At 38.9% G+C, this 24,930-nt stretch overlaps 1 protein-coding gene across 3 annotated transcripts in view; it reads right to left on the reverse strand.

Moving 5' to 3' along the window:
- The window catches only part of TRPS1 (transcriptional repressor GATA binding 1), a 251,168-nt gene extending 239,935 nt beyond the window's left edge, over window positions 1–11,233 (reverse strand). For all 3 annotated transcript variants that reach the window (XM_059395064.1, XM_059395065.1, XM_059395062.1), the window contains exon 1: window positions 10,731–11,233. The gene's annotated coding sequence lies outside the window, so the exon portion shown is untranslated. The remainder of the gene's footprint in view (window positions 1–10,730) is intronic.
- Window positions 11,234–24,930: the final 13,697 nt, after the last annotated feature.

Genomic DNA, 24,930 nt, shown 5'->3' on the forward strand with positions numbered 1-24,930 from the left:
TCTTACACTGCTCTCCCCCTCCAAATGTACATACTATGAAGAAATGTAGGTAAAAACCCTACAGGTGGCACATTTTTCCACTAAAAGAGAAATCTTTATTCCTCCTTAAACTGAAATATTAGATCCCAAAGAGGAGAAAAAAAAAAAATGGTAATAAAGCATGGCAGAATAATCCAGAGGAAGCAAGTCTGCTCCCAGTGTAATTTTCTTTAGCATCCTGAAATGAACAACACGCTGCCCGTGATCTCTGCTTACTCCTCTGAAAACCATCCAGAGGATTTTCAAGAAGGAAAAATTCTAGTAGTGTTTTCAAATGCCAAATTAACTTACAGGACTTCCAGTCCTGAAGGAAAACAGCACAGTAGCTAGCGCACCAGAAGCTAGAGAATGCTTTTTGTCACGCAAGGCCGGAACTGATGAGTGTGACCCCAATGGGGTTTATCTAAAATTCCCAAGTACCACAGGCAAAGAGGTCAAAGTTTCCTGTGTCAAAAATATATAAATAAATAAAGCCATAGATTGCAATAGTTCCTTACATTATAATGGATTATACAGTATCCATATCTCCCCTTCTGTTCAGATACATATACACACACATATATCTCTCTACACACACATATATATCTACACACACATATGTCTTTTTAAATAGCAACTGAACATGATACAAACAAAAAAGAGGAAAACCTGCTTACATTAATATCTATCCCCCTATTTTCCATTTCTAGTCATTACGGGTCTCATTTCTAAGTGTTTATTATTGTCAATGATATATCAAATTACTCAGGGAGTGAGAAGAGCATGTATACACATAATTAAAATTAATAATGATGTATAGAGCATTTCTAGGAGTAAAAATATGTGATAGGTCCATACATAAGTACACACAAGTATGTGTAACACTTAAGAGTTAAATGTCTGACAGACTGAACATGCAAAATCACGTACACATATTTATACATAAAATGTGTACATTGTGATTCCTACTGTAGGCTTAAAATCTTACAAGTGACAGTTTTCTTAGTTAAAGTTTATCAGGAGACAAAGAAAAAGTGACATGTAAATAATTAGGACACTCTTTCAACAACAGAAATTGTCTCAAGAACAGGACCATTTAAAAGTAGAATAAAAAGTAATGGGATAGAGAGTTAAATAAAGAATTCACAGTCATTGAGGTTTAGATGACAGTGAGTTTCTTACAGTAATTTACCACATCTTTCATGTCATGAATGTAATACAAATTTGTCCTAAATGCAAAAGAGAAACAACTCTAAGGATTTGCTTACAAGTTACAGAAAATAATGTTTCGTATTACTACTTGCTTGTATGTAATTGCTTCCACTGGTCACTTACACCTAAGTTATTTTCTAAAATGTACCTAACCTTGAAGAACTGATGTGAAAATTTTGCAATGATACTTCCAATAATAAGCTAAAGATGGTATTAAATATAATCAGTTGTATTTCTTCAATTCATAATCAAATCAATTTATTAACAAAAAATTCAGAGGCCAGATACAGCAAATACCCGGTTTTAAAAGATCTCAAGGTATATCCAGGAACAGTTGATAAAAGAATTATTAATCACTCAACAACTGGGCTAACAGGTCGTGAGAAAAATTAGTAACATGGGTCTTGACTAAAATTAATATATGTATAACTGGTATTAAGTTCATCAGTTGAATGGCATTTTTAAAAATCACAGGGAGTGAGATTCTCTTTCAAAAAAATTTAGTGGCATCATAAAATAAAGCTGAAAAAAACCCAAAATCTTTTTCAGGATCTTTTATACGTTCAGAACTACTTAATAGTATTGAGAGCACTAACACTCTGATGTATTTATTTCCATGTGTTTCAGAGCTAAAGATGATGTCTGGATAATGACATCACAGAGAAGTCACAAGAAGTTAGTTTTTAAAGTGTTTTGTCAATCTTGCTCTCCTTTCAGAACCAAAACTATAATTAAATTAACCCTCAAAAAGGTGTTGGGATACATCAAGTAATTAAAATGGGCATTACAAAGGTTAAAGTCATTTAAAAAAATGTGTACTACGTTAAAATTCCATTCAGTGCCTGTAATGCGAGACATTCTATACGAGTGAGAATACAGATATGTGTACGTACATGTACGCACTAAGTTAATATGAAGTCACAAATTCATATGCTGCACTTGTGCATAGCTCAGAGAAAATAAAGCTGAAACTAGATTAGTAATGCCTGATCCCTTTGCTCGTGAAATGTATCACATAATAGAGAAAACAGATTCCACAAATGAACTCCTGCCCTATATATTTACACTATTTATAGATGTGTCTGATCTCAGACATAATATATGTTTTTATAAGGAAAAACTGCAATACTGATCTACAAGAATCCGCTGAAAGCCATGTTGTACAATCTAATCGAGAAGCACATTATATTAAAAGTATTTGTTGATTAGTAAGTTTCGTAAATTCTATCCAGATTCTACAAGTGAAAAAGCTCTGAGGCTTTGGAATTTTTTTTATCTTTTTTTTTTTCTTCTACAGCTAAAATATATTTAATGTCTAAGGAGCAGCTGTGGTGTATTTATCATCCTATCCTGGGTTCATTCTAGGTTATTCTAATACTCAAATAATATATTATTATTCTTTTTTAAAGCTTAGGACATATACATTAGATACTATCTATAAATATGTTTATTATTCTCCATAATACTAGACTACTTACTATCAGGAATACAAAATGATTAACAGAGCAAATTAGAAATGCAAACAGGAGAACCATGTTCCCTTCAAATAAAGGAAAAATGAAACAAAATAAACTATGGGCACTTGTATATTTCCTTCTAACACTATCCACTATAGAAGGCTTAAATAGCTGACAATGAGTCATTGTTTATTCAAATGTTAAACAAATTGAACATATAAGCTAACTTCTGAGTTAGAAGTATTTGGAACATTTTCCAGAGCCTATTTTGACTGTGTCAATTACCTAGATACCAAAGTTGTTGTATTGTGTTGCTTGATGAAATAGGACATACAGCAACCCTCAAAACCAGTATTACGAGCCTGGCAAATAGCATCGCACTGGCGTGACGCACAGAATCCATCACCCTAGGGAAAAACGCATTGGGTCACAGTACGGAGTCTTTACATGTTCCATATTATTTCTACATAACGTTTTGGGATAGAAGCGTAAGATATGAAGTACTATCCCATAAAAAGATAATATTCGGAAACAGCTCTGCCACTGAACTGCTCCTCTCAACAGAAACAAACGGGACTTGAAAAAGTTCTTCTTCAGAAGCATTTCTGAAAAATACAGTGAAAGGGGGCATTTTGATTTATAGTTCCTTGCCATTTTTGAAACTGCTTAGTAAATTCAGAGCAGATAGGAGTATTATGATAACGATGGCTTCATTAGGTTTAAACCCCATACCCATTTCAAACTTCTAGACTTCATAAAGTAGGTCATATAACTCCTTAAAAGATTCCTGTTTAAAGGGCAGAGTTAGTGGTCTCCCATATTAAAACCCACCATCCAGGTGTAGCTGCCTGTCGTCAGTGCACATACCTGACACCCGTACCACCCACCCACACCCGCATGCACACACCCCAGCAATAATTTAAACACAGTATAGCTACCGTGGATACTACGAGCCCTTGCAGGCATTTCCATTGCTAGCTTTCCTCTCATATTAGAGGCATCCTATTAGTAACTACCAAGAAAATTACACAAATCCAAATATGTTACCTTTGTTCAAACAATACTGCAGTTCATTATACAACTGAAAATGTCATCCTTCATCGCTCAGGAACCAAGATAGTGGTGGGTTCTTGGGAGCAGAAGTGGTGCGGAATGGTTTAAGGCAAAACTGAAACATATTGTTTAAGTAAACCTTAAGGGGAGGGGATCATATGCGCAATTGATGGATTTTTTTTTTTTTTTTGTATCATCTCCCACAAAGCTTCCCCAACCCCTCCCCACCACTGAACAGAACACACACTGCTGATATTAAAGGGGCTCGGAACACCACCCTTTGCCTTTTTTTCTTTTTCCTTCTTGCTAAACTTTATTACTCTTCCCTCAATTTTGAAATAATAAACTGACATTCATTAAATAAAAATGCCATTGCAAGAAACCCATAACTAAATTTACGTCTGAAAACTCTGTGAAAAATAAAATAAAGTAAAACTAAGATACTCTCACCATGCTCCATGTGAACAACCTAGAGCTTCGGTTTCTAAAGTTTTTCCTGACAAATCCGTAAGAAAAGGAGGAGTTAGCAAAGAAAGAATGCCCCTGATTTGAACTAAAATCTTAGCTCTCAAAGAAAAACTGAGAAAGACATAAGGTAAGTCAAAACTGTCAAATTTCTATGCAGAGAACATGTCAACTTCCCTGAACATGTGGAATACTTTTGTAATTGTAAAAGCCTTAAAAGACATCTTAAGGTATCTCTGTGATATCTAATTTCAGGATATATTATTTTTTTAAAAAATACGCTCTGTGTAACGAAAAGAATAAACAAAAACTCTCAAAACAAATTTAGGGTTAAAAGCCAAGTCCAAGACAAGTAACCAGAAGATTTAGACCTTACGAAAAATTCATACCAGCAACATTGATACTCAGTTCTGGCCCACCGTATGGGGCGGAGGGCCCCGTGTCTGGGTGGAGTATCTTTCCCCAAGGAAGGAAAAACTGGCACAAATCTTTCTGCCCTCCGAAAAGATGTTCCTACTTGCCAGCTTCTGAAGTTACCCTGATGTCAATGAACATCACCAACATGTCTCTGAACTGGAGAAAGTTCTGTTTGCCTGTGTAAGGTCAGGAAGAGAGAAAATGACGATTAAATTAAAAAAAAAAAAAAAGGAAACTAAAAACACCGTGTGATACACAGGGTTAAAAAATTATCTAAAATTGTGCGAATAAAAGAACCACCAGTAGAAACACAGCGATCCTTAAAATTAACGCTTTCAATCTAAAAATATATTTTTGTAAAGTTTCATCTATTTTCCTTCCTCTGCTCATAAAAATGATTAATGTCACAATTAAACTTCCACATTTCAGACTCTTGCTAACAGGTGTAGCATTCTTTATATAAACACATTCATTGACCTGTCGCCATTGATAATCTTAATTAATTCATCTCAATTGAAACAAAAACAATGGGTTTTTTTTTTTTTCAAATAAGAGAGAAATCACACAACACAAATACCCACTCTCCCCAAAACCCAAAAACTGTTTAAGTTACGGTAACCTGAAATGCACCAGCCATCACAGAGAGCAATTGGAGAAATCCAGCAGTGCTCAGCAGGAAAGATTTTTAATAACAGATTGAAAAACAAGAATAAAAATAACTGCATCAACAGAGCCTTTCTTCCTCAGGCCACAAGCCCGTTCTTACTTGAACTTTTTTTTTTTTTTTTAAATGGCATTTTGGCCACTAAAACCAATCCAGAACATTATTAAAAGTTAAAAGCTACCAATTACTTCTGTCTGTTCTTTTAAAGCAAAGTTTGGCATTACGTCAATTGGTTTAAAGAAAACAAGAAAGAGAGAAAGAGTAGGAGAGAAAGTTTCCTGCTTGTATAAACTAAACCACCAGGGAAGGTGTCTAGCCACTTGTAAAGTATTTACTGCAGGTTTTTAAAGAGCTAGAAACATTTTAAAAATTAAAAGTTTTCTTTCTTATTTTTAATGAAACATGCTTAGGACAAAAAGCGTACCCTTAAAGTCTTTTAGGGGAGCATTTTGATGTTATTTGTATTTCAATTGTAGCTTTGAATCAGAAAATGATTCCCAATGGGGCTTCAAATTTGAAGTGCATAGATAATTTCATCTTTGTTTTTGCTACTTGGATTTGTGCTTTTAGGAAAAAAAAAAATAGCGGCAGGGGGGGTGACAAAAAGTCGACATTTCTACCGTAGCCTCAGCCATCAGTCAGCCTTCTTCTCAAACTAACAATTCAAATAATTTTCATCCACAGATCCTTCCCTAAATTCAGTGGAAGAGGTCTCCTTAAGCCCAAAGATCTCTTTCTAAACTAAATCCAGTCCCACGTTATTATACCCATTAGAGAACCAAACCAAAGACGAACAAATTCAGTTTCCAGGGACCTGAAAACCACAAAGCGATAGGAAAACCCTAGAGGTGACCCTAGAGGCGATATTAAGAACAGTATTTATAAAGGTCATATATAACTAATCAAATATCCTTTATGTATAAACAAACAGCCTAAGACCCACTCACATTTGAGGATAAATTTTTAAAAGTGGTTATTCCCTCTGCAGCTCTGTTCGCTACTGAACAGTAGTATAAAACAGCGCTTGGTATTTTTGAATATTTACTTTAATCCACTGGTTAAAGCCTGAGGAAAACAAATAATTCTGATGATTGTAAAAAAAACTCTGCCTAGTTTTTTTCAATGGAAATAACTGCGAAGTACGTTAGTCTTCTATATACGTGACCATCACAGGAACTTCAGAGAAGAAGTTGAGATTTCTATCTGGCAAAGGATGTAAATTTCTTCATATTTTAGCTAAGGGGAGCCCCCGCAACTCCATAAATTATAAAACTATTATAGTAACAAAGAATTCATTACCTTCTGTCTGATGATACCAAGAGCTGTAGTCATCACATAAAGTAGAGCCACATCTAGAGATGCTGTCATGAATTTCCCCAAATTTCAAAAAATAATAAATAAGGTAGATAAATGATTAACAGGACCCAGAATTAGTTATCCATGGTACTAGTAGTTATAACCAGCAAAATGGGGAGAGAAAGAAACCTGTTACCTGAAAGCTTGAGCAAGGATGAACATCAGAAAACAAGTCCATACAACTTGCCTGTTTTTATCAAATTGATTATAACTTGTGAGCTGTGATATTTGGGACAGAACTGTCTCAGTTTATAGTTTTCTGTGCCTGCCAAAAACAGATGCAGACTACCACACTAGCTGTCCTGCGGAAACTAAATTAAGCAAAGGCAAATACCAAGTGGAAAGTTGTCAGTCTGCTGAATGAATGGCTTCATTTTACACAGCAGAGACTATCTTAATAAGAATATGTTTTAATGTGCACCAGTCATCTTATTTTAAGTGTATCACTTACTTCAAAAATAATAATTTTCTCTTGAAGTCAATTATAAACACCTGCCCATAAATTTCTTAAAGTCTATTTGGCTTTACATACAATAGCACAGTGTTATTACATTATTGTTTGCTACCCAAAGGGGCGGTGAAGTAAAAAAAAAATAATAATTTCTATAGTACATGCATTATTAAAAAACACTAAAAGGCCAGTTAGCAATATGTGTGCTCATTTCAAAATCAAAATAAAGTTTTAGCTCAAAAACAATTTTCTCTAAGTCTTTTCAAAAATTTCAGTAACACCTACTTACTTCCACAAAGAAGGTAAGAAAAGAGTTTATTAAAACTTAACACCCTTTGGCGTATCTTAATAGAAATGTGCATATCACTAATAGCAAATTGTGATCTTTATTTCTCTCTCTCTCTCTGCACGTGCACGCACACACGCGCATGCACACACACACACACACACACACACACACACCAAATAACAACAGTCATAGAAACATCACTGAAATACTAAGATCTTAAAAGCAGCTTTTCAACAGATGCATCCATTTCCCTGTTTTGAAGGTTTCCCTTATGAATGAAGATTCCCTTACGTGTACTGCAGAGACCTGTACCCTGGAAATCACAGTAAACTCAGAAGTACTACATGACTTAAAAGAAAAGTAAAAATAATACTGAAAATATGCAAGAGGCATGTGCAACTCACTTATGATCAGTACAGTATTACAGAGTCTAACCCATTTTCAAGCAAAAATTTTACTAAATTGTTTAAAACACTACTCCTCAGAATGCTGAGCTCTAAAATCAGCCTCAGATCTCACGACTATGACATCTTTCTCCTTATTTTTCATGTTACCTTTCAGAGACAAAGGACAACATCTAAAAAGCAGCAGACACCCTTACAGCGTCCAGAATTCAAAGGAGTGACAAACTTTTTTTGTAAGGAACTTGCTGTGCTCCACCATTTAGCTGGAGAGCGTCAGACTTGATTATTACGTGTAGGAAAGCATTCTATACACATATATCCTAACATATAATAGATATATTGGGAAGCCGTAAACATCAACTCACCCGTGGCAAATAATACTTTGCCAACGGAGTATTAATGAACCCTCGGAATCCTTCACATTTAGAGAAATCAAGTCAGAACGTGGCATAGAACTCCATCTCCCCGTCAGGAGTTTTATTTTCACATTGTTAATATTCAAAAATAATCGTCAAACTTCAGCATGCTCATGGCCCTATTTTACTGACTCTAGAGATGTTTTCATCCAGGGGTAAAGCTTTCAAAGGAAGTTATGAAATCTGAGGAGAGATAAGCTCTAAGAACAATATGTTTGACTTGTTAAGATTAAGCATGTCATTAATAAACTTTCACTTAAAGGTAAAAAAAAAAAAAATCCTCAAAATGTTGGTATCATTTCCAGACTGTCCTGTCAGCATCACAACTTACAGGAAACGCTTCATCTTCCCATACAAACCCTGTATTTATTCACAACCCTGGCCGACTTGGAGAAAGAAAAAAAAGCCCACACCATTTTTGAGCGAGTTTGCTTTTTTACATTAACCGATGGAATATCTGAGAAAGCGTCCTAAGCAAATGAGCAACATGTAAGAAACTTGACAACAGTGAGCTCAGAAACTTTCATTCTCATTTTGTCCACGTCAAGAACTGGCCGCCGCATTACTTTCCTATGCTGCCCCTTGCATTCTTAACTCTGGCAGCCTTTTCTAAATGATCAACTTTTCCTAAAACCAGCAGGAAAGTAACATGATGCCAGCAAGATCCATAGGTTTTTAACTTAAGAGCTGGACGACTTTGAAGAGTGGCTAGAGGTTCCTATAGTATTTTTCCCTTTGAACAATCTATTTTAGCCAACAAGCAGGCCTCGAGTAATCATTTCTTTATAATTCTCTCCCCAGTCCTATCTGGAGATCACTTCGTCCTTATGTTTCCTCTCAGACCCTTCCCTGTTCACCTGGTGCCTTTATAAAAGTTCAATGGATCTCCCAAAGTTCAATGAATCGGCCCCAACTTCTCTGCGATCTCACTTCTCCGCTCTGCTTCTCACCACTTACCTCACTTAAAACTCTGGCCGAGATTTTTCCAAAATAGGATTAGGAGGAATATTCTATCATAATTTTGATTCATCAGTAAGATCCACCGCCCTTACTCAAAAACTTCGAACAGTATCAATTCTGAGGCCTAAAGACATATGAGGAAGTAAAGCAAGACCTCAAATGTAATCAGTCCAAGAGTCCCTCTGAAACCCACCAGTCCTTCTAGCCTTCTGACTTAAATTGCTTTAGAGTCTCAAGGCCATAAAACAGTTACTGACTTCCCAGGGGAACGGGGGAAGCACCACCATCTCACACAGGTACTAACAAAAAAGCTTTCCCAGCCACAAAAACAGCTTTGCACTTCAAACAGCCCCCACCTCCGCCTCACCCTGAAATTATTCATGGGGTCCTATAATCCTGGAGTTATTTGAAGGGATAGCCATGTTTGCCTTGGCCTTTCCAAGATGCGTTTCTCTGGAACCCAAACAGGAACTAGACAGAAGGCGAAGCGCCCGTCCGCCGGGATGTCCCACCGCTGTCAGGCATTTAATCACCGTCCAGTGTCCGCTGACCCGCGACACATGGGCATCACCCGCGCCGCAGAGGAAGTGTGCCCCTTCCTCAGCCCCGACGGAAGCGCCTGGGCAGCAAGGCCCTGCCACATGGCACGGACAGGGGCACAGACCCCTCGGCCAAGCTGCCCTGAGCCACGCAGAGGCGGGTGCATCAGGGGATGCGACACCCTCCCTCTCCAGCCCAGCTGGGCCTTTAAGGCAAAAAGTTTGAAGCCTGGCTTTGCAAACTCTTCAAAGCCATCGCCAGTTCCTGCGCTGTTTTCCCACTTCGGGGACCACCCCAAGGCCCCTCTCTGAGCCCCTCCCGACCCTCCCAAGTTGGCCCAACTTACTACTCTGCATGCTGGTGCCTAGTCTGCTCCCGGCTTGTCAGGAGCCCCAGAAAACTTGCAGCGGCGGCGGCAGCGGCGGCGGCGGCCCCTCGGGTCCAACCACCTCCAGCTCCTCCGCTGCGCCCGGTAGGAGAGAATTAAAATCAGCCAGAAAGAGACAGCGAGGGGGAGTGGGGCTGCGAGGGGGAGGGGGCACCGGCCTGAAACTTCTTTTTTTGGCAAATGGGGATTTGTTTTTCCTCCTCCCTGGCGGCTGAACTTGACCCTCCTGACTCCAGGGGCTACTGCGGTTTGAAGTCGCTCGTTTCTAAGGCTCAGTTGCCTCAGACCCACCGAAAGGAGGAGAGGCAGGGGGGGAAGAGAGCAGAAGAGAAGAAAGAAAGAAAGAAATCACACGCGCAAAAAGGAAGAAAGAAAATGCATGTGAAACCCGAGAAGCCTGCGCTTGGCTTTCTGCACACTCTCCCTCTGCTTTTTTTTTTTTTTTTTGCTTTTTTTTTTTTTTCAAAGAAAGTCACTTTTAATTCCCAGGGCTCCCCGCTCGCGATCGCCCACATTTTGCGCACACACGCGCGGGCGCAACACTCGCGTTGCGGCGCCCCGGGCCCGGCCGAGGGGCGCCCGCGCCCCCCGTTACCCCCCGCGGCCCCCGACCCCGCGGCCCGCCCGGGCCCCTCCTTACCTGTTGATTAATCGTCAAGAACACCCTCGGCAGCCCGAAAGATGGTGGCGCGGCGGCCAGAGCCATGAACCGTCTTCTGTTGTTTGCAGAGTTGATCTTGGATTATTGGGGGGGAGGGGGGGGAGAAAAAGGTCTTTCCTGCCTCCCCCCCTTTCCCTTCCCTCCCCCCCTTTATAAAAAGAGAGAGAGAGAGAGAGTGAGAGAGAGAGAAAGAGAAAGGAAATAGAGCAAGGATGTGCCCGGTGCCGGGTGGGAGAGGGGAGGGGGTGTTGTTTTTTGTTTAAAAAAAAAAAAATAGGAAGGCGAGAGAGCGATCGAGAGGACGCGGGGTCTGGAGAAACGAGCAGCACCAAAAAGAGGACGCTTGAGATTGCAGTGAGATCGGGTCTTTATCAGAAATGTTATCGCTTGTCAGGACCTCAGTCTCCGCGCATTACGTCAGTTTCAAGACACCAACACTATTAATATCAAAGGAGCCTTCGCGGAGGAAAGCGCCACCCCAGACCGAGCTCCCTTAAAGAGACAGCGCGCGTCCCCGCGCCGCCGCCGCCGCCGCCGCCGCCCCGCCGCCGCCCCGCCCGGCTCCGAGCACCCGCCGCCGCCGCCGCCGCCCGCCGGGACCGGCCCCGGCCGCGGCGTGCCGGTTGCGCGAGAACTTCGCCCGAGTCGGAGCGCCGCAAATGAGAGCTGCGCGGAGCCGGGACCCAGCTACCTTCCCGCCCCGCCTCTCCCCCCTCCTCCTCCCCCACCCCCCTGTGTGAACGTGCGGGCTGGAAACCGAGGAAAAAACCGAAAGCTTTAGGAATACTGTGATAAAGGCTAGGACCTACCTGGGGGGAGGGGGGGGCTGGGGGGCAGGTGGGGGCCCGCGCGTGGCGGCCGAGCCGATGGTCCCAGAGCACCCGGAGATGCTATCATGAACAATCAGAAGAACTCTCAAAGTGCTTCTACCTTTTCGGATGTTACTTTCCCTTCTCTCTCCGCCTACGACACGGAATTGTGTGTGTGTGTCCGTGTGTGTGTGTGCGTGTGCGGCCCCTCCCCCGCCCCTTTTCTAGGACGAGAAGAAGTCTCAGGACACCTAGTCGGTGGTCAGTGATTGCCATGCGTTGGATGGCGAGAGGGCTTGAGGAGAACAACTTGAACTCTATCCTGAGTTGGAGAAGTGCGGACTGGGGTTGCTATGGTTTTCTGAGCTCGGAGGAAGCTAGCAAGCTCAATGGGTGCTTAGAGGGGGTACTACCAAATAGATAAAATGGGAACATTATTCAAATGCTACAAGATTAATACCTGCTGATCTTTGGAGGTTCAGTAGCAGATAAGAAACTCTGAATTAAAGCATGACATTCTTTTTACTACTTCACATCTCCAAATATTCTCACTGTTAAGTGAAATTCCCTCCACGTGAAGTTACTGAATTGAGCGGGGTTTTTTTCTTCTTTTTTTTTTTTTAACTTCTAAAGATCAACAATGCATAAAAGAGACCCATGACAGGATTCGAAGTATAGTAGGTGTTAAAAACTAAGTAAACATTTCTTGGGCGTTTGGACTTCATTTTCTTCAGCTGGGTGACTTTAAGTGGCATGTTTTTCCTCCAGTGAAAGTCAGTTTAAAGTAATTTTGTGCTAAAAGGAGAAGCATCCTTCTCCAAACTACAAAATGATTAAAATTAGAATTTAGAGGTACAATCATGAATCTGTGAAATGAAGATGAAGTAATTTCCTCCAAAATATTTTCCACTAAATGATTCTTGCATCTTTTAAAAGATGAATATATTTTTGAAACATCAGAAGTGAAAAAGCCAATCATTAAAAAAAAAAAAAATTAAACATAAATCTGTGCTTTTAGAAACTTACTCCTTTTTCTGTAAGGTCTTCATTTCTACCTAATATACCTAGTCAGACAGATATGTGATTCCTTTTTGTAGCATTTTTATTCCAGAAGGATTTTGGTAGCGTGTCCCATACACTCTCTATGAGTAAAAAAGCAATAATTCTTTTGCAATAGAAAAAATAGGTAAAAGAGTGGTCAAAATGCAATTTCACAATGAGGCAAACTATATATTCCCTAAAGGAGTGAGAAGACAATGAACCTTAGATGCATGGAGTTATTCATATGTTATCATCAATTTAAATTAATTTGGGAACAGAGTTAGATTTATGTATAGTCCTGCTTGCAGGGAAAATTAATATCAAAATCCTGAGTAAATCTCATAGTCAGCTACTAATGACCACCTGCATATTTCCACACTAGAGTCATTTAATACTGTCCACCACCAATTTCCACTGTAAAAAGTATTCATATATTAAATATAGACCTTTATTTTCTTTTTTAAGCCATAAATTAGCTTACCAAGTTTTATGGAAATATGCACAGCACAGTGAGAGGCATTTTTATTCAGGGAGAAAAAAAGGATCTGAGTGAAACATTCTTTAGCCATGACTAACGAAAAATATTAGATCAAATAAATTTTGAAATAGGCACCTCAGTGGTAAAACCGTTTGTACTTAAAGGGTTAAAACCACCTAAAACTGCTGGAGCTGGTATCTGATAAAATCTGAAGCTACAGCATCTCAGCAGCAAAGTTAAATAGTACAATATATCACAAGGATTATCCCCTAATCTCCTTCTGCTCCCCAAGATTTAAATGGCATTTTAAAGGGGGAAGTAATCTTCCTCTCCGTCACCCTCAAATCTAAGGCAATCATTAAGAGTGTAAATTTACTCACATGAAACAATCATTGATTAAATTGGTTCAAAAAAATTAAATTACATGCTTTTGCAAGCACAAAACCCTTGAGATGGCTGGTGTTTTTCCACCTGTAATAATACAAAATTTGACCATTAAATGTACCCAAAATTATATATTATATAAAAAGTTAAAGCCAAAGGTCTGAGGGTGAATTATGTCCTTTAATTGAAAGGATAAAGTTACCCTTCAGGTACTGAAGCCAACAAATTCATGGTCACTTAAACATTTAATGAATGAAGTTTCACGGACTCAATTTTGCTAAAGCTTGCCTGAGAAATGAAGACTCTCTTCATGTTACTTTTTGTATTTCAAGTTAGAGTACAGCAGATCAAAATGCTGTCTGTATCAATCCATTTACATTAACCACAAAAGATCTGTAGAGAACTTAATAAAAGCACAAATATTTTTGTAAACTTTTTCAAGCAAATTACTTATTTATTTACAAAATAATTTATGAAGAAAATTTTTAACTCATGCTTTAGATATATTACATATGCTCTTGATTGACACAATATGTTTAAGCTCAAAGGCCCTCATAGCATTTTTTAATTCTAGTAGGAATATTTCAAAACAACCAACTAATACATGAGATCATAATTGCTTGACAGTTGTTTTTAATATATAAAATAAGTTATGTATATTGTTTTCCTTCAAATGTTTGTTGATTTGTTTTTATAGTCCTGACATTTGCATGGCACAAACTGAATTAGGGGAAATATTAAAGATTTATTTACATTTATTATCTTCTGCTGTCAAGCATATGCAAAGCTCTTAAAAACTATTCTCTTCTTTTGCTTTTATTTGCAATGCACTTCTGAACAATGGAGTCTGGATGTTAAAATAACAACCTGTGCCTTTACGGATATATCAAAAAATAGAGAAGAAATTAAGGGAAATTTTAAAAAGCAAACAAAAGAAATAACTTCTAACTAAAATAACTTCTTCACAATCTTTCGTAATTCTTGGAGTTCTAGAATATTCTCTTATGGCTGGACCACTGATGAAACACTACCTGGAGCTGTATTAATGCTTATTATTTATTAAAATTACATAATTCACTTTTTCTGCTTTATTATTTAAACATCCTTCTCTCCCTTTTCTTGTAGTTTATTCAGCAGAGATACAAAGAGGGATTAGTAGTCAAGCACAAGCATACTTGTTTTACATTTTCAACCTTTTAGCACATAACTTACTTACAGTTCCAGTGCCTGTAATCACAATGATTTTACCTGATGGAACACGTATCTCAGAAATGTAATCCAACTGTTTACCCTAACAGGTCATAAATTGCTGTTCCTTTCAGAAACCTCAAAGATTGACAACCCTTGGTCCTAAAGGCCTGCTGCTATAACACATACTATCAAGAAAATATTTATGTATTATTTGCTCTCAAATTAGTACTAAATCATATAGAATAGAAGACCATTTTGCCTTCCAGCAAATCAAAAGCAATTGTAGAAGTCTGCCCTCCTTCGTGGCGAGACCTGAAGGAACGGAGAATATCAAAGATGAACTTCCCTGAGTCTATTTCTTCGCTCAATCACACACCACTCAATCTTAAACAAACAAACAAACAAACAAACAAAAGACTTTTCTGCACAAATTATGATCATTTTCCAAACTACCTATTGCTGAACACCTCTGGGTGAATTCATTAAAGATAAATTCAGCTTTAAATAGCCTGTATCTGGTATTCAAATTCACACTTACACTTGCCAAAACCTCCCCCCTGCAATATCAGGCAACTGCCTAGTTAAACAGATGGGCCTTCCAGCCCACCCTAAAAGCCAACAAACATAGGCTTTATTTAATTAAAAGAGGAAACAAATTTCTGAGGTGTATACACAGGCGTGCATACACACACACACACACACACACACGCACACACACACACGGACAGGCACACGCACACGAAATCCCTGCCAAGGGTGCCCCAGAATAATAATGATGATTCTTGCCTTTTCAGTAGGTTTTATGAATGTCCAAACATACACTACCTATTGGATTGAAAGGTGAATTCAACAGGATCACTTAGTGCTGTGGATTCAAACCAAACCACTAAGGGAAGTAGCGGACTCACTCCATTCTCTTAACGGATAGAGAGCATTTATATCGGAATTAACCCGGATCCACGATGTGACCCTGAAAAGTAGGTTTTTCCAATGTTCTTCCTATTTCTACCCTCTGCTCTATTATCTCATCCTGCTGTATTCTCTTATCCCATCCACTACCCAAACTATGGAATTAACTCTCAGTGGTCTACAACCAAGCCCAACACCCAATTTTTGCCTATTTTTCACACTGAAATATTCCACCAGAAATTCAAACTTGTGAATTTGAATAATACATAACATGTCTCATACCATGATTTGGGTAGAGAAGGCTATAAAGAGAGACAACATGGAAGGAGGAAGGAAACAGACAAACCCTATCTCTGTTAAAGTTATGAGTCATCCAGACCAGAAACCTCAGACATTTGACATCTTTGGTAATACCCTCTCCCACAGGCCCCACATCCAATCAGTTACCAAGTCCTCCCATTGTTTATTTTCTAAAGGCTTTTGTAACTCCTACTGCCTTCCTTTCCATCCACATGGACCTTTCACAAATTAAAAAGTTATTATCTCTTCCAAGACACCCCACTGAGCCTCTCCTCCTTACTTTCTCAGATCATCTCCCTTCTGCGTTTTCTATTCCTCAGGACAAAAGTCCTATGACTCCCAACTGCCAAAAGAAGAACACCAAAGTGCTGTAGGCCATTCAAGCACTCCCATAATCTAGTCCCAAACATCTGGTCTGGTCTCATTCTTCACTCCACTCTTCCACACTGGCCAGTCTCCTGACCACTGACTGAGACATAGCCCACCCCTATCTGGCACCTGAGAATGTCCTATTCTGTACTTACAGCCACCGTCCATCTAGAAGGATTCGAACTGGCCTTTCATACCAACTCTCCATGCAAAATACCCTCTCTTTTTCTAAGGTCAAACTCCGATTCTGCCTTTTGTGTGACACGTTCCCCAAACTCCAAATCAGAATCAGCAACACAGGAACTAAGCTTCTGTGGGACTTGCTTCTCTCTCTAGCTGTGGATTCATCAGAGTGACTTGTATAATGCTGTTTGTTGACCTTATCTCCTGCCCCTGCTAAACTGTAAGATTCTTGAGGGCAGAAGACCATCAAGTCATAGGTATTCAATAACATCTGTTCAATTGAATCTGGAGATTGGAACAACCTTGTTACATTTGACTTAGAAACACACTATTGAGCCCAAGTTTCAAATGTTCCATGTGGCCTTTTCTTCCGTTCTTTCTCTTCTTTTTTCCTTTAATACATATGGGCTGATGCATCATGTGCCAATTGAAGCTTCTGGGTGGTCTTCATCTCAGCAGCATATTTTTGGCAACATATCAGAGAAGATGTTTGTCCTCCTCTGAAATATTGTCCTCATTATCATTAAGTTTGGGTTCATAATTCCATGTTGCTCTAAAAATAGTGAATTCAATGATCTTTAACTAAATCCTAGGCATTAAAATGTGGGGGTGTAGAAAATGAGGCTGAAAGCTGAGAAATTGTAGATTGGAAGGGATTTTTTGTAGTTAGAAGCCAGAGCACGAGTTAGGAAAGTTATAAGACTGAGGTGCAGATAAACAATCTCTTCAAATATTAATGATGTTTTTCTCTATATTATTTAACATTAAACTATCAAATCATTTTAGCAAAAGTCTATCTATTGATATCTATTAATTTTGGCAGACTCAGTTATCAAACATTGAAGTGATACTTAATTGATGGTATAGATCCAAATGTCCAGGTTCCCACAGGGATCGTGTTTCATAATATTATGGATCCCATGGAAGTGTGTGTGTGTGTGTGTGTGTGTGTGTGTGAGCGAGTGTGGATGTGTGTGTCCATGGGTATGTGTCTAGGAGTGTATGATCGTTTGGAAAATGAAAACTTTGGTTAACATTCCATCTTGGTGTTTCACAGAATTGATTTATCCTTGGTGCCTGTAGATAACTTGAAAGGCTGTATGTAGATAGCCAGCTTCTGGAAGGAAGCTACTCTCCACATTCTCTTTCTGCCATGAGAGGAGAAACATTGCCTGGGCTCCTTCGCCATTTGATTTCTGGAGGACTTTGACCAATGATACCATTAGCTCAGGGAATGGGAGGGAAAAGTCAGTTGGATACTTATTCTCCTGATTCCCTCCCGTCAGGGGCCCCTTTACCATAGCCACACTCTTATTGGGGTCCAGAAATAAGTTTCCTATCCCTTTACGATTTGGGGCCTAAAGGCAGCTGCTTCTGGGTCTTGGTAGACCCTGAATGTTTCACCATCTCTTTCTCCCTAACCCCTGCCCACAACTTTGTAAAGGATCCTTCTTCATTCAACTCTTTCCAGATTCTTCTTGGAACGTGCCTTGTGTTATCTGCCTAGACTCTGACTGATATAGAAGGAATTGTGAAAAATCATCTTTGTACTAACAAAGTCCACCATAGTCCTTACAATATAATTCAGTAAAGTTAAACAAATATATATTGAGTAACTCTCTATCAAACACCGTGGAAGGTGTTAGGTACCCCAGTGGCAATGAGCTGGCCTGCCCCCCACCTATGGAATTTATGCTCTAATTAGGTGCTTCTTAAACTACCTTGGGGTACTTTCTAAAAATACAAATGTACAGCCCTCACGTCCTGAAGTGATCTCTGGAGAATGTAATTTTAGTAAGCATGCCTTGTGATTCTTGTGTTCACCAAGATATGAGAGAAAGAGTGATCCTTTGACTATAACAAATATTAAATGATCCAATGCCAATGTGAAGATACAAAGACCTCAATAAATGTTAGTTGGGTGAATGCACGAAGGCATGAGTTAATGTTAATAATAATGTAGTTCCAATATGGAAGGCCATTTATGATGGTTTGTAGTGCGTAGGGCACTAGAGCTACGGCCCGTCCGAGGGGTAAGCAAAATTTGGGATAGAGTGTGCTCTCTAAATTGTGCTAATTGTTTTTGATCATCGTGCTCTACTGTATTAACTCCTGTCTCCTCCTCCTTTCTCCCTAGACAACACGCACAAAATCACTGGAGCAGCCCCAGCTGCGGGGTTTCCCCAGCAGAGCAGAGCCCTGGGCACTTGTTCCAATTTGCTCTAGTCTAGACTCTGGAGATAGCTCTGTCTGAAAGAGAAGCACGGACACTCATAGTTCAAAGCTAATTAAGTCAGTAAGATAAACAAGGTAAGACTCTTGGGAATAAGGGGAATTTCTTGAGCCCCAAGAAATTCACAAGTTCAAGATTAAGAACATTAGTAATAATATCTGAGACTTCCAACTATTTTATTCATCCTTCCCAAAGATGTAGATAAGGCATAAGGCAGATAACTACAGAGAACCAACTTCATGATCTTCGTGATTGCTGTTTTGTGAAACATTAATTACCCTCTCTTTCTATCATTCACAGTCTTAAACTAAGTTTCTAGACAGTACCACCTAATCTTTTCCCAATATGCTTTAACGTATTTTATTTGAAGCAGTCCTGGGAAAGATCCCTGAACTCCTCGTATCCAATTCTATAACTAGTCATGCAGAATATCAGAGCACAATGCATACACATATATTTACATGTATATTAAACTCTTTAAACAAGGAAACATAATCAAAACATACCTCCTATTATCTCTTCTAAGCACAAAAGCGCATGAAGAATGCAAATACAGTTTCAATTATGCCATGAGTTTCCAGTTGCTATCTGTTAGATCCTAACAGGTAAAGCCTCAAGACTCCTTTGAGGCACCTAAAACCAAATTTTATTTGATTTAAAGAGACGTGCTACTACATCTTGAACTCATACTAGGCGAATAAAGGCAATTCTACCTTTGGACCATAGAAGGGAAAGTGAATGTAAAGTAGCCATCTAGAAACAACCATTTCTGCGAGGCATATCAGAATAATTTACATAGGATTATGGTATCATGGCCCAAGCATTGGTTACAGTTGGCAATTCTATAATTTGTCCTACTAGGCGGTATGCGCTGCTTCGTAGGATATTATACTGTGACTTATGATGTCATTACCCAAAAATCAAAATCTTGCTCCATGTTTCATCACATAGCCAGCACGATATTCTATTGATAGAGTAGAGGTCAGACCTTAGGATCTTTCTGCTTTATTAAGATTTTTTTATGACTCAACCACAATCTACTGTCACAAGTACATATTCCTTAACTATATTTTGGGCAGTGGGTTTCTTTTTTCATCCAGAATCTCGTTAGAGGAAAGTTATAGAATTTCTACTGAGATCATTATAAAATTTAACCTCTTTGTAATGGTCTCCTGCCTCAAAGATAACTTGGTAAAAACTGTCCTAGAAGACAAGAATTATCCACATGCTTATGAAACCATAGAACGACAAAACATTGGCTTTTTATCGAAATGCAGTGCCTGCCTCTAGCTTTACAAGAAACAGAGAAGGACTGCAAAGTCTAAATACACACCCAAGTAATCACAGTAGCTGACACTAACGCCGGGTTCTGTTCTAAGTATTTTGTAGATAGTACTTCATTTAATCTGAACAAATACGAGAATTGCTATAATCCCCATAATGTAGAGAAGAAAATGGAAATAGATGCAACAATACAGCCAAAGCCAAATATGCAGTCATGTATAGAACTAACTAGATTGAGGGTTACTCTGGTGGTAGAACTGGGACTTCAATCTATGGTTTTGACTTGACATTAAACCTTGCAATTATGAAGGATGCATGTGTGTCTGTGTGTGTGTCCACTTGTGGTAAACACTTGCTAGTTTTTAGCTACCAATATCCATTCTCTCTTCCCTAGAAATAGTCCACTGGTTTTCCTCTGGAGGAAGAGAAGCCCTTGTTCTTAATCCATAAAGATGACTCACTGCAAGAAAAGCAAGCATCTGACTCTGGTGTCGCTTATCAGAGCATCGCATTCAGGAACCTGACAGAGTTGGAGCCAAGGAAACCTCAGGGGACAAATGGAGAGAAAATCCGGACCTTTTATTCCCCCAGCACTCAGTTTTGAGAAGTTGTGAGGCTGGAGCTCTTGCAGCTGTCTCACCACCACGGAAAATTTGAGCAAATGCAGAGAAAACAGAGCTTAGACCTAAAGAGACAGATCCTGGGTTCTGTGACATGGCGGGGGTCTCCGATTAACACCACACCCCAAGTCAGCTCTAATCTCTGCATTCACTGGTTTTCTTTGTTTATGGCTTAAACTGTGTGAACTAGTATGAGAACTATACTACTATGGAATTTCTTTAAAAAAATTATGTTTGCATTTGTGGCCAATTATAAGCAATTCTAACAAATAGATTTTCACGCTTTTCATCCAAAATGGTATCTCACAGATTGATGACCCATCTTACTTGCCAGACTTGGCCTTGTGTAATTTGTAATAATATTCAACATCATATTCACCCTCAAATGGCAAAGTCATAGAGGTATCAGAAACGATTTGGAAATGCGGTGAACATACCCAAAAGACAAATTCCGGTAACTGCTATGAACAACAGCAATGTGTTTTGAATACGCTGTCCTATCTCAAGCTCTGGGCTATTGTTTGTTCAAATGAGCAGTTTTAGGGGGGCCTGGTTGGCTCAGTCATTTAAGCGTCTGCCTTTGGCTCAGGTCATGATCTGCGGGGCCTGGCATTGAGCCCGCTTCGGGTTCTCTGCTCAGCAGAGAGTCTGCTTCTCTCTTTCTCTCTCTCTCTCTCTCTCAAATAAATAAAATTTTACAAAAATACATTAGCAGTTTTATTTAATAATCTTAGATTATATATTCTTTTATTAGACAAATTACACCTATTGTGTTCATAGAAGGTTGTTTTCTGTACAATATCCTTCAACACTTACTAAAAAAAAAAAAGGCAAAATATTTATCTTAAAACATTGATAATCCTTTGGTATTAGAAAGGCTCCCTACCAAGATGACCAAGGAACTCAAACCCACACATGGGTATGAAGATTTCATAGAAAGTCACTGGTGGTCACAGAACTATGAAGGATCACATTAAAACCTGTCCCAGTGCAAAAGGTTCACATCTAGGTTTAGCCTAAGCGGGCACACGATGTTTATGCATATCATGCCTATTAATTTTGAAATCTAAAGATTATTGATCTAAGGAGACCCAGGGAGACAGACTCAAATTATCTTTCTGATCTTTCTGTTATCAAATTTAATAGTGACCAAATACTGACCTATCACATTGGGCTGCATTATTACTCACTGTACTCTACGCACCATGGCTCTGGTGATGTCTATTTTATGTTTACCTATAAACACAACACATATTAAAACAAGGTTATTCTGCAACAGTGAATAAGACACTAAAGTATAAGAGATCTAGACCCTGGATATCACGCCAAACCTAAAAAGTCTGGTAAATTAGTAAAATATTTGGATTATTCTTACCTTTTAATACTTATTTTCAAATTTATCCATGAAATATTACTTATTAAAAAAAAAAAAACTTCGGGAAAAGGCAAAATACAACATTGTTTTACCCTAGTCTAAATAAAGTTATGTAATGTTAGACTTGAAATGTTTTAGAAATTTTTCATCTCACTGTTCTCACTCAAATGCAACAACTGAAAATCAGCAACTGAAATAATAATAATAATAATAATGATAATAACTATCCTTCTTCTTCTTATTTATTTATTTTAAAAGACATTGACTTTAACAACACTGGGTTAATTAAATCCTTTCTGCTTATTGTCTCAAGTATTCTCGAAACAACTCTATGAAGGACACATTATCATCATTCCCGTTCTAGAGATGAGAAACCTGAGGCACAGAGAGAGAATTTCCTTACCCAAGATTACATGGCTGGTGGGTGGCAGAGCTGGGATGCAAATCCAAGAAGTCTTGGTCCCAGCACTCTCCCCCTCAAAATAATTAAGATAGTTCATATTATATTTTATACTTAGTGATGATAAGCAATCACTAGGTTAAAAATAATTACCTTTTCATTCACTAAAAATTTGTCAATTATACTAAGATTGTGTTTATCAAGTGATTTTTTTTCTTTTTAGAAATAATTTTTATAAGGTAAAGAAATATAGTTATTATAAGGGCTTTTGAGTATTATTTGCCTTTAATGGGTTTTTCTTTATTTTTTCTGTTTGGGCCAAAATATCAGAAAGCCATATAACCACCATACTTTAAGTACATGACTGCAATGCATATTTGCATGAGTTCTGTAATTATGATAATTTTGGTTTATATTGGCATCCCTCAACTAATTTTGTAGGCTAATAATTGTGAAACATATTCTGTGATCCTGTTAAAACTTGAGCCAGATCATGTACCACACCTCTACTCAAAGTCCTCTAATGGCTTTTCTTATCATTTCGCATTAAATCTAAAGCCCTCGCTGTAATTCAGGAAGAATCCTACCTCCACCCTCCAACTTTACCTCTCAATGGGCTTCGTATTATCCTCACCTTTGTACACTCTACTCCAGCCCCTGGTCTTCTTGATATTCTTCTAATCTGAAAATACATGACCTCCACAAGGCCTTTGCATCTTCTGTTCGCTCTGGCATAGTTTTCCTGTGACTATCCCCATAGCTCTCTCCCTTACCTCATTCAGATATTTACTTAAAAATCAGCTCCTAGGCCACCTGCATTGCTGAGTGGGTTAAGCCTCTGTCTTCGGCTCAGGTCATGATCTCAGGGTCCTGGGATGGAGCCCCCACACCGGTTTCTCTGCTCAGCAGGGAGTCTGCTTCCTTCCCAGCCCCCCCCCCCCCACCGCCTCTCCCTGGACACTCAACCTAAAATGTTAAATCCTTGTGTACATTTTACATCCTCCTTTCCTGCTCCATTTTTTATCCACCAAGTTTACCTATTTATATGATTTGTCTCTCTCCCTAAGTTGTGTGTTTCATAAATGCAGGTTCTTTTCTGTTTTGCTTGCCTCTGTATTCCCTGCATTCGTAAGAATACCTGCCATATAATAGGTGCTCAATAATTATTTGTTAACAAGTTAATTAATAGTAGTTGATTGTATTGAATTATTTTATTTTTTTTAAAGATTTTATTTATTTATTTGACAGAGAGAGATCACAGTAGGAGAGAGGAAGGGAAGAGATCAGAGAGAGAGAGGAAGGGAAGCAGGCCCCCTGCTGAGCAGAGAGCCCGATGCGGGACTCGATCCCAGGACCCTGAGATCATGACCTGAGCCGAAGGCAGCGGCTTAACCCACTGAGCCACCCAGGCGCCCTGTATTGAATTATTTTAAGAGCAATTTCCATTGCAAATGAGATAGATTGCAATGCCATTAACATGAATATACCTCTCAGTCCACCTACTTTGAATATTCAATATTATCATTCAACTTCTTTACTTGGCAGCTTGATAATGGGGATTTTAATTTTATTTATAAAGCATCCCAATCCAATTCATATCACCATCTGCTGATTTTTTTTCCCAACGTTTCCAGACAAGTTAGTATTCAACTTGCCGCCAGTTCAGTCGAATCAATTGATTGATGGATTGATTGATAGACTAAGTTTTTCATGAAATAAATATTTAATGAACAGTTACTATGAATGAGGCACTGAGATAAGAGCAAAAAATTCAAGACCAACAAGAGCCCTGCTGGCAGAGAACGTATGATCTTATAAGGAAAAGCCCACAAAGCCAAGAACTGGAGTGGTTATAGGGTTACCAGAGTACTTTGGTAAGAGATTATGGTACTAACCAAGGAAGTAGAGACAAGTGAGGAGACATGAGGAATAATTTGCATGTAAAATTGGTGGTATTTCTGATGGACTGCATGTGAGAAACAAGAGGAAAAGAAGATGCAAGGTTATTTACTTGAAGAAACAGGGTGATGCTGGTGCCATTTACTGGGATGAAAAAGATTAGGGAAGGAACAGGTTTTAGTGGGGCGAGTGTGACATTCAAGTGATGTAAAGTCTAGAACTTATTATGGTAAAGAGATCTGGGAAGGAAAGATACAATGTCAGTTGTATACTGTCACTTGTCATCAGGGTACAAGTGACATTTCCAGCCGCAAAAATATATCATATTATTTCTGGAAAAATTACAGAAAATCTGAGAACCTAGGACTGAGACGAGAGAGGTCAGTTGGAGGCAAAGACTTCTTCTCAACCAACAGAGGAGACTGGAAAGGAGCAACCTTTGTGAAAGAGGGAAAACCGAGCAGGGTGCAAATAACCAAAGAGGAAGGAAGCTATTTCAAGAGAGAAAGGAAACTAAGAGTTTGGGCTACCTGAGTTAGATTTTAGAGAATTAGCTTGTTGGAGACCTTATCACCAAATGTTCCAGGGGAATGATGAGAACTGAAACCATAATGAGGAGAGCTGGGGAAGGAGTCAAAGGCGAGGAAGAGGAAGCAATGTGCACACTTAAACCTTTTAGGGTATATGGCAGTTAAGGATCCAGA

Source organism: Mustela nigripes, chromosome 3 (assembly GCF_022355385.1).
Source record: "Mustela nigripes isolate SB6536 chromosome 3, MUSNIG.SB6536, whole genome shotgun sequence".
Classification (NCBI taxonomy): domain Eukaryota; kingdom Metazoa; phylum Chordata; class Mammalia; order Carnivora; family Mustelidae; genus Mustela; species Mustela nigripes.